At 46.2% G+C, this 13,464-nt stretch overlaps 6 non-coding genes across 6 annotated transcripts; all 6 read right to left on the bottom strand.

Annotated features, from left to right (window-relative positions):
• Positions 1-1,274: 1,274 nt before the first annotated feature.
• On the bottom strand, positions 1,275-1,465 carry LOC130309233 (U2 spliceosomal RNA). Its single transcript, XR_008857929.1, has one exon. It is a non-coding gene; the product is annotated as a U2 spliceosomal RNA (small nuclear RNA).
• A 2,102-nt stretch (positions 1,466-3,567) lies between these two features.
• Positions 3,568-3,758, bottom strand: LOC130309232 (U2 spliceosomal RNA). The gene has a single exon (XR_008857928.1). It is a non-coding gene; the product is annotated as a U2 spliceosomal RNA (small nuclear RNA).
• Positions 3,759-5,850: 2,092 nt separating this feature from the next.
• On the bottom strand, positions 5,851-6,041 carry LOC130309230 (U2 spliceosomal RNA). Its single transcript, XR_008857927.1, has one exon. It is a non-coding gene; the product is annotated as a U2 spliceosomal RNA (small nuclear RNA).
• A 2,107-nt stretch (positions 6,042-8,148) lies between these two features.
• Positions 8,149-8,339, bottom strand: LOC130309229 (U2 spliceosomal RNA). The gene has a single exon (XR_008857926.1). It is a non-coding gene; the product is annotated as a U2 spliceosomal RNA (small nuclear RNA).
• A 2,104-nt stretch (positions 8,340-10,443) lies between these two features.
• Positions 10,444-10,634, bottom strand: LOC130309228 (U2 spliceosomal RNA). Its single transcript, XR_008857925.1, has one exon. It is a non-coding gene; the product is annotated as a U2 spliceosomal RNA (small nuclear RNA).
• Positions 10,635-12,736: 2,102 nt separating this feature from the next.
• LOC130309227 (U2 spliceosomal RNA) lies at positions 12,737-12,927 on the bottom strand. Its single transcript, XR_008857924.1, has one exon. It is a non-coding gene; the product is annotated as a U2 spliceosomal RNA (small nuclear RNA).
• Between the last annotated feature and the right edge of the window lie 537 nt (positions 12,928-13,464).

Raw genomic sequence — 13,464 nt, 5'->3', positions numbered from 1 at the left:
TCTCAACGGAGAATACGTTTATATATATGTGTGTGTGTGCGCGTATATATATATATATATATATATATATATATATATATATATATATTTCTCCGCCGAAATCACTTTTAAACCCATTTCCACCTTTTTTTCCCTTCTCTTCCTCTTACTTTTTTTTCACGTTTTTTTACGTTTTTCTCCTTTTCGCCTCTTTTCTGGGCGTATTATTCTTCTTTTTCTTCTTTTTTTTCGTCTAATGCATACCCCATCAGTGCAGCAATGCTTATTCAATACCGCCAGCAGATGGAGACACTGGGGGATAATTTTCTAAGGATTTATACTGATTTTTCCTGTCTGAATTTGTCGCACAGAAAGTTGCAGGCCAAATATGTGCGACATTTCTGCGACTTTAGCTTCTAGAGCATTTTTACAACATTATACATAGGTGCTGAATACATAAAAAGCGACTGTTCAGCGACAGACAAGTCGCATCGGCTGAAAGTAGGCCAGAATGTCAGTCCATGTTGGAGCAGGTTTAGATACAGTCTAAAGCATAGATCTCAAAGTCTGTGCACAGAATTTAGCAAGGGCCTCGCACCTTCTGATGCATCAGGTAGGTGCACAATAGCATAGCCTAACCCTCTGTACTTTGGTCTATATTGATGCGGGACATAGACAGCCAGCTGATGACCAATCCATTAGTGCAATGGATGGCTGGAAGCATTTGTCTTTGCCTTTGCAATACCACAGAAGCAATGCATGGTCAATGTACAGCAATGACACACCTGTGTGAACAGCCAGGAGACCCCCCCCCCCCCCCCCATGTTATGTTACATAGTTACATAGTTAGTACGGTCGAAAAAAGACATATGTCCATCAAGTTCAACCAGGGAATTAAGGGGTAGGGGTGTGGCGCGATATTGGGGAAGGGATGAGATTTTATATTTCTTCATAAGCATTAATCTTATTTTGTCAATTAGGAACATTCAGCACCCACCCGCTATCAAGGCAGCTGCCTATCATGTCATGCCCTACCTGCACAGGTGTGCTGGCTACTCAAATGATCCAATTAAGGAGGCCATTTAGTCAGCAGCAGCAGAAGTCCTGTGCCTGGACGCTCCAACAGCGGCCAGACACAAGCAGAAGCAGAAGCAGCAGAAGCAGCAGCAGCACCACCTTTTGCTTTTTGGCTGCAGAAGCAGCAGCAGCAAGGCCCACAGGGCTGGCTAGCTGGCTAGCCAGCAAGCAAGCAGGTAGCAATGAAAGTAGGAATCTTTCTTTTTAACCCTGTAAGGGGGTGGTGCACTGTACCCGAAGATACTGCCATATCGGGTCAATGCATAGGGCGACGGAAGCAAGCTTCGAAATCAGCCCCCGTTCTCAAAAATCCATTTAATATATGGTCCCCAGATAGGGGACGTATCAGATATTAAACTGATAAGAACAGATACTACACTTGATCTTAGCCAAAAGGCCGAGAAGCGATAACCGTGAAAGGGGCGGGCCCAACAAGGTCCCCTTCATGGGCACTATCACTGCTTGCTGTCAGGGAGGCTGCCAGACAATTTTCCATGCACACTCTGGGCTGGGGGGCAGTCAACCACCAGTACACACAGCAGAACCTAAACCCATACCATTATTGCTAAGCAGCAAGACAGGGGCCCATTGCACTCCCACGGGGCCTTTTTAAATGCAATCCATAACCCGGATTTGCCAGGAACCCTTCTTACTCCTCCTACTTGCATGTGACACTGGGCTTAGGATCTGCATAGGAAACACACACACAAGCACACACCTACCTTTGTTGCCTGCAGATGCCTCCTTGGCTGTCCCCAAACGGTATCAAACCAACACCCACGGGAAGCTGTAAGCATAGAGGACATGCCTGCACCCCATTGGACTTACCTGTGTGGGTTAAATCCGGGTTATTTGACAACCTATGGCGGTGATGGTTCTGCTCAGGCAGAGCAGTGCTGATGCTCCTCATAAAGCTGTCGCTGCTGTGAAGGTTCTAGGTGACATCACAAATCCCTATGGTTACATACACAACAAAGCTGGGTTGTTGTTGTTTACACTCTGCAAGGCCTGTGGAAGTGAGTGACATCATAGCACTGTAGTTCTGAGGGTTGTAGATGGATGCAACAATCTCCTGTTGCTTCTATGAAGGCCGTAATAGACGACATCACCAAACAGCTCCATAGTCACATACACAGCAAAGGAGAGATGTTGTTTACACCTAGTGATGTCAGTGGTATTGAGTGACATCATAGCACAGTGCTAAGGCTCCTGGGCCTGGACACAGCAGCGGCTGCAATATCTCAACGGAGAATACGTTTATATATATGTGTGTGTGTGCGCGTATATATATATATATATATATATATATATATATATATATATATTTCTCCGCCGAAATCACTTTTAAACCCATTTCCACCTTTTTTTCCCTTCTCTTCCTCTTACTTTTTTTTCACGTTTTTTTACGTTTTTCTCCTTTTCGCCTCTTTTCTGGGCGTATTATTCTTCTTTTTCTTCTTTTTTTTCGTCTAATGCATACCCCATCAGTGCAGCAATGCTTATTCAATACCGCCAGCAGATGGAGACACTGGGGGATAATTTTCTAAGGATTTATACTGATTTTTCCTGTCTGAATTTGTCGCACAGAAAGTTGCAGGCCAAATATGTGCGACATTTCTGCGACTTTAGCTTCTAGAGCATTTTTACAACATTATACATAGGTGCTGAATACATAAAAAGCGACTGTTCAGCGACAGACAAGTCGCATCGGCTGAAAGTAGGCCAGAATGTCAGTCCATGTTGGAGCAGGTTTAGATACAGTCTAAAGCATAGATCTCAAAGTCTGTGCACAGAATTTAGCAAGGGCCTCGCACCTTCTGATGCATCAGGTAGGTGCACAATAGCATAGCCTAACCCTCTGTACTTTGGTCTATATTGATGCGGGACATAGACAGCCAGCTGATGACCAATCCATTAGTGCAATGGATGGCTGGAAGCATTTGTCTTTGCCTTTGCAATACCACAGAAGCAATGCATGGTCAATGTACAGCAATGACACACCTGTGTGAACAGCCAGGAGACCCCCCCCCCCCCCCCCATGTTATGTTACATAGTTACATAGTTAGTACGGTCGAAAAAAGACATATGTCCATCAAGTTCAACCAGGGAATTAAGGGGTAGGGGTGTGGCGCGATATTGGGGAAGGGATGAGATTTTATATTTCTTCATAAGCATTAATCTTATTTTGTCAATTAGGAACATTCAGCACCCACCCGCTATCAAGGCAGCTGCCTATCATGTCATGCCCTACCTGCACAGGTGTGCTGGCTACTCAAATGATCCAATTAAGGAGGCCATTTAGTCAGCAGCAGCAGAAGTCCTGTGCCTGGACGCTCCAACAGCGGCCAGACACAAGCAGAAGCAGAAGCAGCAGAAGCAGCAGCAGCACCACCTTTTGCTTTTTGGCTGCAGAAGCAGCAGCAGCAAGGCCCACAGGGCTGGCTAGCTGGCTAGCCAGCAAGCAAGCAGGTAGCAATGAAAGTAGGAATCTTTCTTTTTAACCCTGTAAGGGGGTGGTGCACTGTACCCGAAGATACTGCCATATCGGGTCAATGCATAGGGCGACGGAAGCAAGCTTCGAAATCAGCCCCCGTTCTCAAAAATCCATTTAATATATGGTCCCCAGATAGGGGACGTATCAGATATTAAACTGATAAGAACAGATACTACACTTGATCTTAGCCAAAAGGCCGAGAAGCGATAACCGTGAAAGGGGCGGGCCCAACAAGGTCCCCTTCATGGGCACTATCACTGCTTGCTGTCAGGGAGGCTGCCAGACAATTTTCCATGCACACTCTGGGCTGGGGGGCAGTCAACCACCAGTACACACAGCAGAACCTAAACCCATACCATTATTGCTAAGCAGCAAGACAGGGGCCCATTGCACTCCCACGGGGCCTTTTTAAATGCAATCCATAACCCGGATTTGCCAGGAACCCTTCTTACTCCTCCTACTTGCATGTGACACTGGGCTTAGGATCTGCATAGGAAACACACACACAAGCACACACCTACCTTTGTTGCCTGCAGATGCCTCCTTGGCTGTCCCCAAACGGTATCAAACCAACACCCACGGGAAGCTGTAAGCATAGAGGACATGCCTGCACCCCATTGGACTTACCTGTGTGGGTTAAATCCGGGTTATTTGACAACCTATGGCGGTGATGGTTCTGCTCAGGCAGAGCAGTGCTGATGCTCCTCATAAAGCTGTCGCTGCTGTGAAGGTTCTAGGTGACATCACAAATCCCTATGGTTACATACACAACAAAGCTGGGTTGTTGTTGTTTACACTCTGCAAGGCCTGTGGAAGTGAGTGACATCATAGCACTGTAGTTCTGAGGGTTGTAGATGGATGCAACAATCTCCTGTTGCTTCTATGAAGGCCGTAATAGACGACATCACCAAACAGCTCCATAGTCACATACACAGCAAAGGAGAGATGTTGTTTACACCTAGTGATGTCAGTGGTATTGAGTGACATCATAGCACAGTGCTAAGGCTCCTGGGCCTGGACACAGCAGCGGCTGCAATATCTCAACGGAGAATACGTTTATATATATGTGTGTGTGTGCGCGTATATATATATATATATATATATATATATATATATATTTCTCCGCCGAAATCACTTTTAAACCCATTTCCACCTTTTTTTCCCTTCTCTTCCTCTTACTTTTTTTTCACGTTTTTTTACGTTTTTCTCCTTTTCGCCTCTTTTCTGGGCGTATTATTCTTCTTTTTCTTCTTTTTTTTCGTCTAATGCATACCCCATCAGTGCAGCAATGCTTATTCAATACCGCCAGCAGATGGAGACACTGGGGGATAATTTTCTAAGGATTTATACTGATTTTTCCTGTCTGAATTTGTCGAAAGTTGCAGGCCAAATATGTGCGACATTTCTGCGACTTTAGCTTCTAGAGCATTTTTACAACATTATACATAGGTGCTGAATACATAAAAAGCGACTGTTCAGCGACAGACAAGTCGCATCGGCTGAAAGTAGGCCAGAATGTCAGTCCATGTTGGAGCAGGTTTAGATACAGTCTAAAGCATAGATCTCAAAGTCTGTGCACAGAATTTAGCAAGGGCCTCGCACCTTCTGATGCATCAGGTAGGTGCACAATAGCATAGCCTAACCCTCTGTACTTTGGTCTATATTGATGCGGGACATAGACAGCCAGCTGATGACCAATCCATTAGTGCAATGGATGGCTGGAAGCATTTGTCTTTGCCTTTGCAATACCACAGAAGCAATGCATGGTCAATGTACAGCAATGACACACCTGTGTGAACAGCCAGGAGACCCCCCCCCCCCCCCCCCATGTTATGTTACATAGTTACATAGTTAGTACGGTCGAAAAAAGACATATGTCCATCAAGTTCAACCAGGGAATTAAGGGGTAGGGGTGTGGCGCGATATTGGGGAAGGGATGAGATTTTATATTTCTTCATAAGCATTAATCTTATTTTGTCAATTAGGAACATTCAGCACCCACCCGCTATCAAGGCAGCTGCCTATCATGTCATGCCCTACCTGCACAGGTGTGCTGGCTACTCAAATGATCCAATTAAGGAGGCCATTTAGTCAGCAGCAGCAGAAGTCCTGTGCCTGGACGCTCCAACAGCGGCCAGACACAAGCAGAAGCAGAAGCAGCAGAAGCAGCAGCAGCACCACCTTTTGCTTTTTGGCTGCAGAAGCAGCAGCAGCAAGGCCCACAGGGCTGGCTAGCTGGCTAGCCAGCAAGCAAGCAGGTAGCAATGAAAGTAGGAATCTTTCTTTTTAACCCTGTAAGGGGGTGGTGCACTGTACCCGAAGATACTGCCATATCGGGTCAATGCATAGGGCGACGGAAGCAAGCTTCGAAATCAGCCCCCGTTCTCAAAAATCCATTTAATATATGGTCCCCAGATAGGGGACGTATCAGATATTAAACTGATAAGAACAGATACTACACTTGATCTTAGCCAAAAGGCCGAGAAGCGATAACCGTGAAAGGGGCGGGCCCAACAAGGTCCCCTTCATGGGCACTATCACTGCTTGCTGTCAGGGAGGCTGCCAGACAATTTTCCATGCACACTCTGGGCTGGGGGGCAGTCAACCACCAGTACACACAGCAGAACCTAAACCCATACCATTATTGCTAAGCAGCAAGACAGGGGCCCATTGCACTCCCACGGGGCCTTTTTAAATGCAATCCATAACCCGGATTTGCCAGGAACCCTTCTTACTCCTCCTACTTGCATGTGACACTGGGCTTAGGATCTGCATAGGAAACACACACACAAGCACACACCTACCTTTGTTGCCTGCAGATGCCTCCTTGGCTGTCCCCAAACGGTATCAAACCAACACCCACGGGAAGCTGTAAGCATAGAGGACATGCCTGCACCCCATTGGACTTACCTGTGTGGGTTAAATCCGGGTTATTTGACAACCTATGGCGGTGATGGTTCTGCTCAGGCAGAGCAGTGCTGATGCTCCTCATAAAGCTGTCGCTGCTGTGAAGGTTCTAGGTGACATCACAAATCCCTATGGTTACATACACAACAAAGCTGGGTTGTTGTTGTTTACACTCTGCAAGGCCTGTGGAAGTGAGTGACATCATAGCACTGTAGTTCTGAGGGTTGTAGATGGATGCAACAATCTCCTGTTGCTTCTATGAAGGCCGTAATAGACGACATCACCAAACAGCTCCATAGTCACATACACAGCAAAGGAGAGATGTTGTTTACACCTAGTGATGTCAGTGGTATTGAGTGACATCATAGCACAGTGCTAAGGCTCCTGGGCCTGGACACAGCAGCGGCTGCAATATCTCAACGGAGAATACGTTTATATATATGTGTGTGTGTGCGCGTATATATATATATATATATATATATATATATATATATATATATATTTCTCCGCCGAAATCACTTTTAAACCCATTTCCACCTTTTTTTCCCTTCTCTTCCTCTTACTTTTTTTTCACGTTTTTTTACGTTTTTCTCCTTTTCGCCTCTTTTCTGGGCGTATTATTCTTCTTTTTCTTCTTTTTTTTCGTCTAATGCATACCCCATCAGTGCAGCAATGCTTATTCAATACCGCCAGCAGATGGAGACACTGGGGGATAATTTTCTAAGGATTTATACTGATTTTTCCTGTCTGAATTTGTCGCACAGAAAGTTGCAGGCCAAATATGTGCGACATTTCTGCGACTTTAGCTTCTAGAGCATTTTTACAACATTATACATAGGTGCTGAATACATAAAAAGCGACTGTTCAGCGACAGACAAGTCGCATCGGCTGAAAGTAGGCCAGAATGTCAGTCCATGTTGGAGCAGGTTTAGATACAGTCTAAAGCATAGATCTCAAAGTCTGTGCACAGAATTTAGCAAGGGCCTCGCACCTTCTGATGCATCAGGTAGGTGCACAATAGCATAGCCTAACCCTCTGTACTTTGGTCTATATTGATGCGGGACATAGACAGCCAGCTGATGACCAATCCATTAGTGCAATGGATGGCTGGAAGCATTTGTCTTTGCCTTTGCAATACCACAGAAGCAATGCATGGTCAATGTACAGCAATGACACACCTGTGTGAACAGCCAGGAGACCCCCCCCCCCCCCCCCCCCATGTTATGTTACATAGTTACATAGTTAGTACGGTCGAAAAAAGACATATGTCCATCAAGTTCAACCAGGGAATTAAGGGGTAGGGGTGTGGCGCGATATTGGGGAAGGGATGAGATTTTATATTTCTTCATAAGCATTAATCTTATTTTGTCAATTAGGAACATTCAGCACCCACCCGCTATCAAGGCAGCTGCCTATCATGTCATGCCCTACCTGCACAGGTGTGCTGGCTACTCAAATGATCCAATTAAGGAGGCCATTTAGTCAGCAGCAGCAGAAGTCCTGTGCCTGGACGCTCCAACAGCGGCCAGACACAAGCAGAAGCAGAAGCAGCAGAAGCAGCAGCAGCACCACCTTTTGCTTTTTGGCTGCAGAAGCAGCAGCAGCAAGGCCCACAGGGCTGGCTAGCTGGCTAGCCAGCAAGCAAGCAGGTAGCAATGAAAGTAGGAATCTTTCTTTTTAACCCTGTAAGGGGGTGGTGCACTGTACCCGAAGATACTGCCATATCGGGTCAATGCATAGGGCGACGGAAGCAAGCTTCGAAATCAGCCCCCGTTCTCAAAAATCCATTTAATATATGGTCCCCAGATAGGGGACGTATCAGATATTAAACTGATAAGAACAGATACTACACTTGATCTTAGCCAAAAGGCCGAGAAGCGATAACCGTGAAAGGGGCGGGCCCAACAAGGTCCCCTTCATGGGCACTATCACTGCTTGCTGTCAGGGAGGCTGCCAGACAATTTTCCATGCACACTCTGGGCTGGGGGGCAGTCAACCACCAGTACACACAGCAGAACCTAAACCCATACCATTATTGCTAAGCAGCAAGACAGGGGCCCATTGCACTCCCACGGGGCCTTTTTAAATGCAATCCATAACCCGGATTTGCCAGGAACCCTTCTTACTCCTCCTACTTGCATGTGACACTGGGCTTAGGATCTGCATAGGAAACACACACACAAGCACACACCTACCTTTGTTGCCTGCAGATGCCTCCTTGGCTGTCCCCAAACGGTATCAAACCAACACCCACGGGAAGCTGTAAGCATAGAGGACATGCCTGCACCCCATTGGACTTACCTGTGTGGGTTAAATCCGGGTTATTTGACAACCTATGGCGGTGATGGTTCTGCTCAGGCAGAGCAGTGCTGATGCTCCTCATAAAGCTGTCGCTGCTGTGAAGGTTCTAGGTGACATCACAAATCCCTATGGTTACATACACAACAAAGCTGGGTTGTTGTTGTTTACACTCTGCAAGGCCTGTGGAAGTGAGTGACATCATAGCACTGTAGTTCTGAGGGTTGTAGATGGATGCAACAATCTCCTGTTGCTTCTATGAAGGCCGTAATAGACGACATCACCAAACAGCTCCATAGTCACATACACAGCAAAGGAAAGATGTTGTTTACACCTAGTGATGTCAGTGGTATTGAGTGACATCATAGCACAGTGCTAAGGCTCCTGGGCCTGGACACAGCAGCGGCTGCAATATCTCAACGGAGAATACGTTTATATATATGTGTGTGTGTGCGCGTATATATATATATATATATATATATATATATATATATATATATATTTCTCCGCCGAAATCACTTTTAAACCCATTTCCACCTTTTTTTCCCTTCTCTTCCTCTTACTTTTTTTTCACGTTTTTTTACGTTTTTCTCCTTTTCGCCTCTTTTCTGGGCGTATTATTCTTCTTTTTCTTCTTTTTTTTCGTCTAATGCATACCCCATCAGTGCAGCAATGCTTATTCAATACCGCCAGCAGATGGAGACACTGGGGGATAATTTTCTAAGGATTTATACTGATTTTTCCTGTCTGAATTTGTCGCACAGAAAGTTGCAGGCCAAATATGTGCGACATTTCTGCGACTTTAGCTTCTAGAGCATTTTTACAACATTATACATAGGTGCTGAATACATAAAAAGCGACTGTTCAGCGACAGACAAGTCGCATCGGCTGAAAGTAGGCCAGAATGTCAGTCCATGTTGGAGCAGGTTTAGATACAGTCTAAAGCATAGATCTCAAAGTCTGTGCACAGAATTTAGCAAGGGCCTCGCACCTTCTGATGCATCAGGTAGGTGCACAATAGCATAGCCTAACCCTCTGTACTTTGGTCTATATTGATGCGGGACATAGACAGCCAGCTGATGACCAATCCATTAGTGCAATGGATGGCTGGAAGCATTTGTCTTTGCCTTTGCAATACCACAGAAGCAATGCATGGTCAATGTACAGCAATGACACACCTGTGTGAACAGCCAGGAGACCCCCCCCCCCCCCCCCATGTTATGTTACATAGTTACATAGTTAGTACGGTCGAAAAAAGACATATGTCCATCAAGTTCAACCAGGGAATTAAGGGGTAGGGGTGTGGCGCGATATTGGGGAAGGGATGAGATTTTATATTTCTTCATAAGCATTAATCTTATTTTGTCAATTAGGAACATTCAGCACCCACCCGCTATCAAGGCAGCTGCCTATCATGTCATGCCCTACCTGCACAGGTGTGCTGGCTACTCAAATGATCCAATTAAGGAGGCCATTTAGTCAGCAGCAGCAGAAGTCCTGTGCCTGGACGCTCCAACAGCGGCCAGACACAAGCAGAAGCAGAAGCAGCAGAAGCAGCAGCAGCACCACCTTTTGCTTTTTGGCTGCAGAAGCAGCAGCAGCAAGGCCCACAGGGCTGGCTAGCTGGCTAGCCAGCAAGCAAGCAGGTAGCAATGAAAGTAGGAATCTTTCTTTTTAACCCTGTAAGGGGGTGGTGCACTGTACCCGAAGATACTGCCATATCGGGTCAATGCATAGGGCGACGGAAGCAAGCTTCGAAATCAGCCCCCGTTCTCAAAAATCCATTTAATATATGGTCCCCAGATAGGGGACGTATCAGATATTAAACTGATAAGAACAGATACTACACTTGATCTTAGCCAAAAGGCCGAGAAGCGATAACCGTGAAAGGGGCGGGCCCAACAAGGTCCCCTTCATGGGCACTATCACTGCTTGCTGTCAGGGAGGCTGCCAGACAATTTTCCATGCACACTCTGGGCTGGGGGGCAGTCAACCACCAGTACACACAGCAGAACCTAAACCCATACCATTATTGCTAAGCAGCAAGACAGGGGCCCATTGCACTCCCACGGGGCCTTTTTAAATGCAATCCATAACCCGGATTTGCCAGGAACCCTTCTTACTCCTCCTACTTGCATGTGACACTGGGCTTAGGATCTGCATAGGAAACACACACACAAGCACACACCTACCTTTGTTGCCTGCAGATGCCTCCTTGGCTGTCCCCAAACGGTATCAAACCAACACCCACGGGAAGCTGTAAGCATAGAGGACATGCCTGCACCCCATTGGACTTACCTGTGTGGGTTAAATCCGGGTTATTTGACAACCTATGGCGGTGATGGTTCTGCTCAGGCAGAGCAGTGCTGATGCTCCTCATAAAGCTGTCGCTGCTGTGAAGGTTCTAGGTGACATCACAAATCCCTATGGTTACATACACAACAAAGCTGGGTTGTTGTTGTTTACACTCTGCAAGGCCTGTGGAAGTGAGTGACATCATAGCACTGTAGTTCTGAGGGTTGTAGATGGATGCAACAATCTCCTGTTGCTTCTATGAAGGCCGTAATAGACGACATCACCAAACAGCTCCATAGTCACATACACAGCAAAGGAGAGATGTTGTTTACACCTAGTGATGTCAGTGGTATTGAGTGACATCATAGCACAGTGCTAAGGCTCCTGGGCCTGGACACAGCAGCGGCTGCAATATCTCAACGGAGAATACGTTTATATATATGTGTGTGTGTGCGCGTATATATATATATATATATATATATATATATATATATATATATTTCTCCGCCGAAATCACTTTTAAACCCATTTCCACCTTTTTTTCCCTTCTCTTCCTCTTACTTTTTTTTCACGTTTTTTTACGTTTTTCTCCTTTTCGCCTCTTTTCTGGGCGTATTATTCTTCTTTTTCTTCTTTTTTTTCGTCTAATGCATACCCCATCAGTGCAGCAATGCTTATTCAATACCGCCAGCAGATGGAGACACTGGGGGATAATTTTCTAAGGATTTATACTGATTTTTCCTGTCTGAATTTGTCGCACAGAAAGTTGCAGGCCAAATATGTGCGACATTTCTGCGACTTTAGCTTCTAGAGCATTTTTACAACATTATACATAGGTGCTGAATACATAAAAAGCGACTGTTCAGCGACAGACAAGTCGCATCGGCTGAAAGTAGGCCAGAATGTCAGTCCATGTTGGAGCAGGTTTAGATACAGTCTAAAGCATAGATCTCAAAGTCTGTGCACAGAATTTAGCAAGGGCCTCGCACCTTCTGATGCATCAGGTAGGTGCACAATAGCATAGCCTAACCCTCTGTACTTTGGTCTATATTGATGCGGGACATAGACAGCCAGCTGATGACCAATCCATTAGTGCAATGGATGGCTGGAAGCATTTGTCTTTGCCTTTGCAATACCACAGAAGCAATGCATGGTCAATGTACAGCAATGACACACCTGTGTGAACAGCCAGGAGACCCCCCCCCCCCCCCCCATGTTATGTTACATAGTTACATAGTTAGTACGGTCGAAAAAAGACATATGTCCATCAAGTTCAACCAGGGAATTAAGGGGTAGGGGTGTGGCGCGATATTGGGGAAGGGATGAGATTTTATATTTCTTCATAAGCATTAATCTTATTTTGTCAATTAGGAACATTCAGCACCCACCCGCTATCAAGGCAGCTGCCTATCATGTCATGCCCTACCTGCACAGGTGTGCTGGCTACTCAAATGATCCAATTAAGGAGGCCATTTAGTCAGCAGCAGCAGAAGTCCTGTGCCTGGACGCTCCAACAGCGGCCAGACACAAGCAGAAGCAGAAGCAGCAGAAGCAGCAGCAGCACCACCTTTTGCTTTTTGGCTGCAGAAGCAGCAGCAGCAAGGCCCACAGGGCTGGCTAGCTGGCTAGCCAGCAAGCAAGCAGGTAGCAATGAAAGTAGGAATCTTTCTTTTTAACCCTGTAAGGGGGTGGTGCACTGTACCCGAAGATACTGCCATATCGGGTCAATGCATAGGGCGACGGAAGCAAGCTTCGAAATCAGCCCCCGTTCTCAAAAATCCATTTAATATATGGTCCCCAGATAGGGGACGTATCAGATATTAAACTGATAAGAACAGATACTACACTTGATCTTAGCCAAAAGGCCGAGAAGCGATAACCGTGAAAGGGGGGCGGGCCCAACAAGGTCCCCTTCATGGGCACTATCACTGCTTGCTGTCAGGGAGGCTGCCAGACAATTTTCCATGCACACTCTGGGCTGGGGGCAGTCAACCACCAGTACACACAGCAGAACCTAAACCCATACCATTATTGCTAAGCAGCAAGACAGGGGCCCATTGCACTCCCACGGGGCCTTTTTAAATGCAATCCATAACCCGGATTTGCCAGGAACCCTTCTTACTCCTCCTACTTGCATGTGATGGGCTTAGGATCTGCATAGGAAACACACACACAAGCACACACCTACCTTTGTTGCCTGCAGATGCCTCCTTGGCTGTCCCCAAACGGTATCAAACCAACACCCACGGGAAGCTGTAAGCATAGAGGACATGCCTGCACCCCATTGGACTTACCTGTGTGGGTTAAATCCGGGTTATTTGACAACCTATGGCGGTGATGGTTCTGCTCAGGCAGAGCAGTGCTGATGCTCCTCATAAAGCTGTCGCTGCTGTGAAGGTTCTAGGTGACATCAC

This window comes from Hyla sarda, unplaced genomic scaffold (assembly GCF_029499605.1).
Source record: "Hyla sarda isolate aHylSar1 unplaced genomic scaffold, aHylSar1.hap1 scaffold_1518, whole genome shotgun sequence".
Classification (NCBI taxonomy): domain Eukaryota; kingdom Metazoa; phylum Chordata; class Amphibia; order Anura; family Hylidae; genus Hyla; species Hyla sarda.
This window is presented reverse-complemented; position numbering and strand designations above follow the sequence as displayed.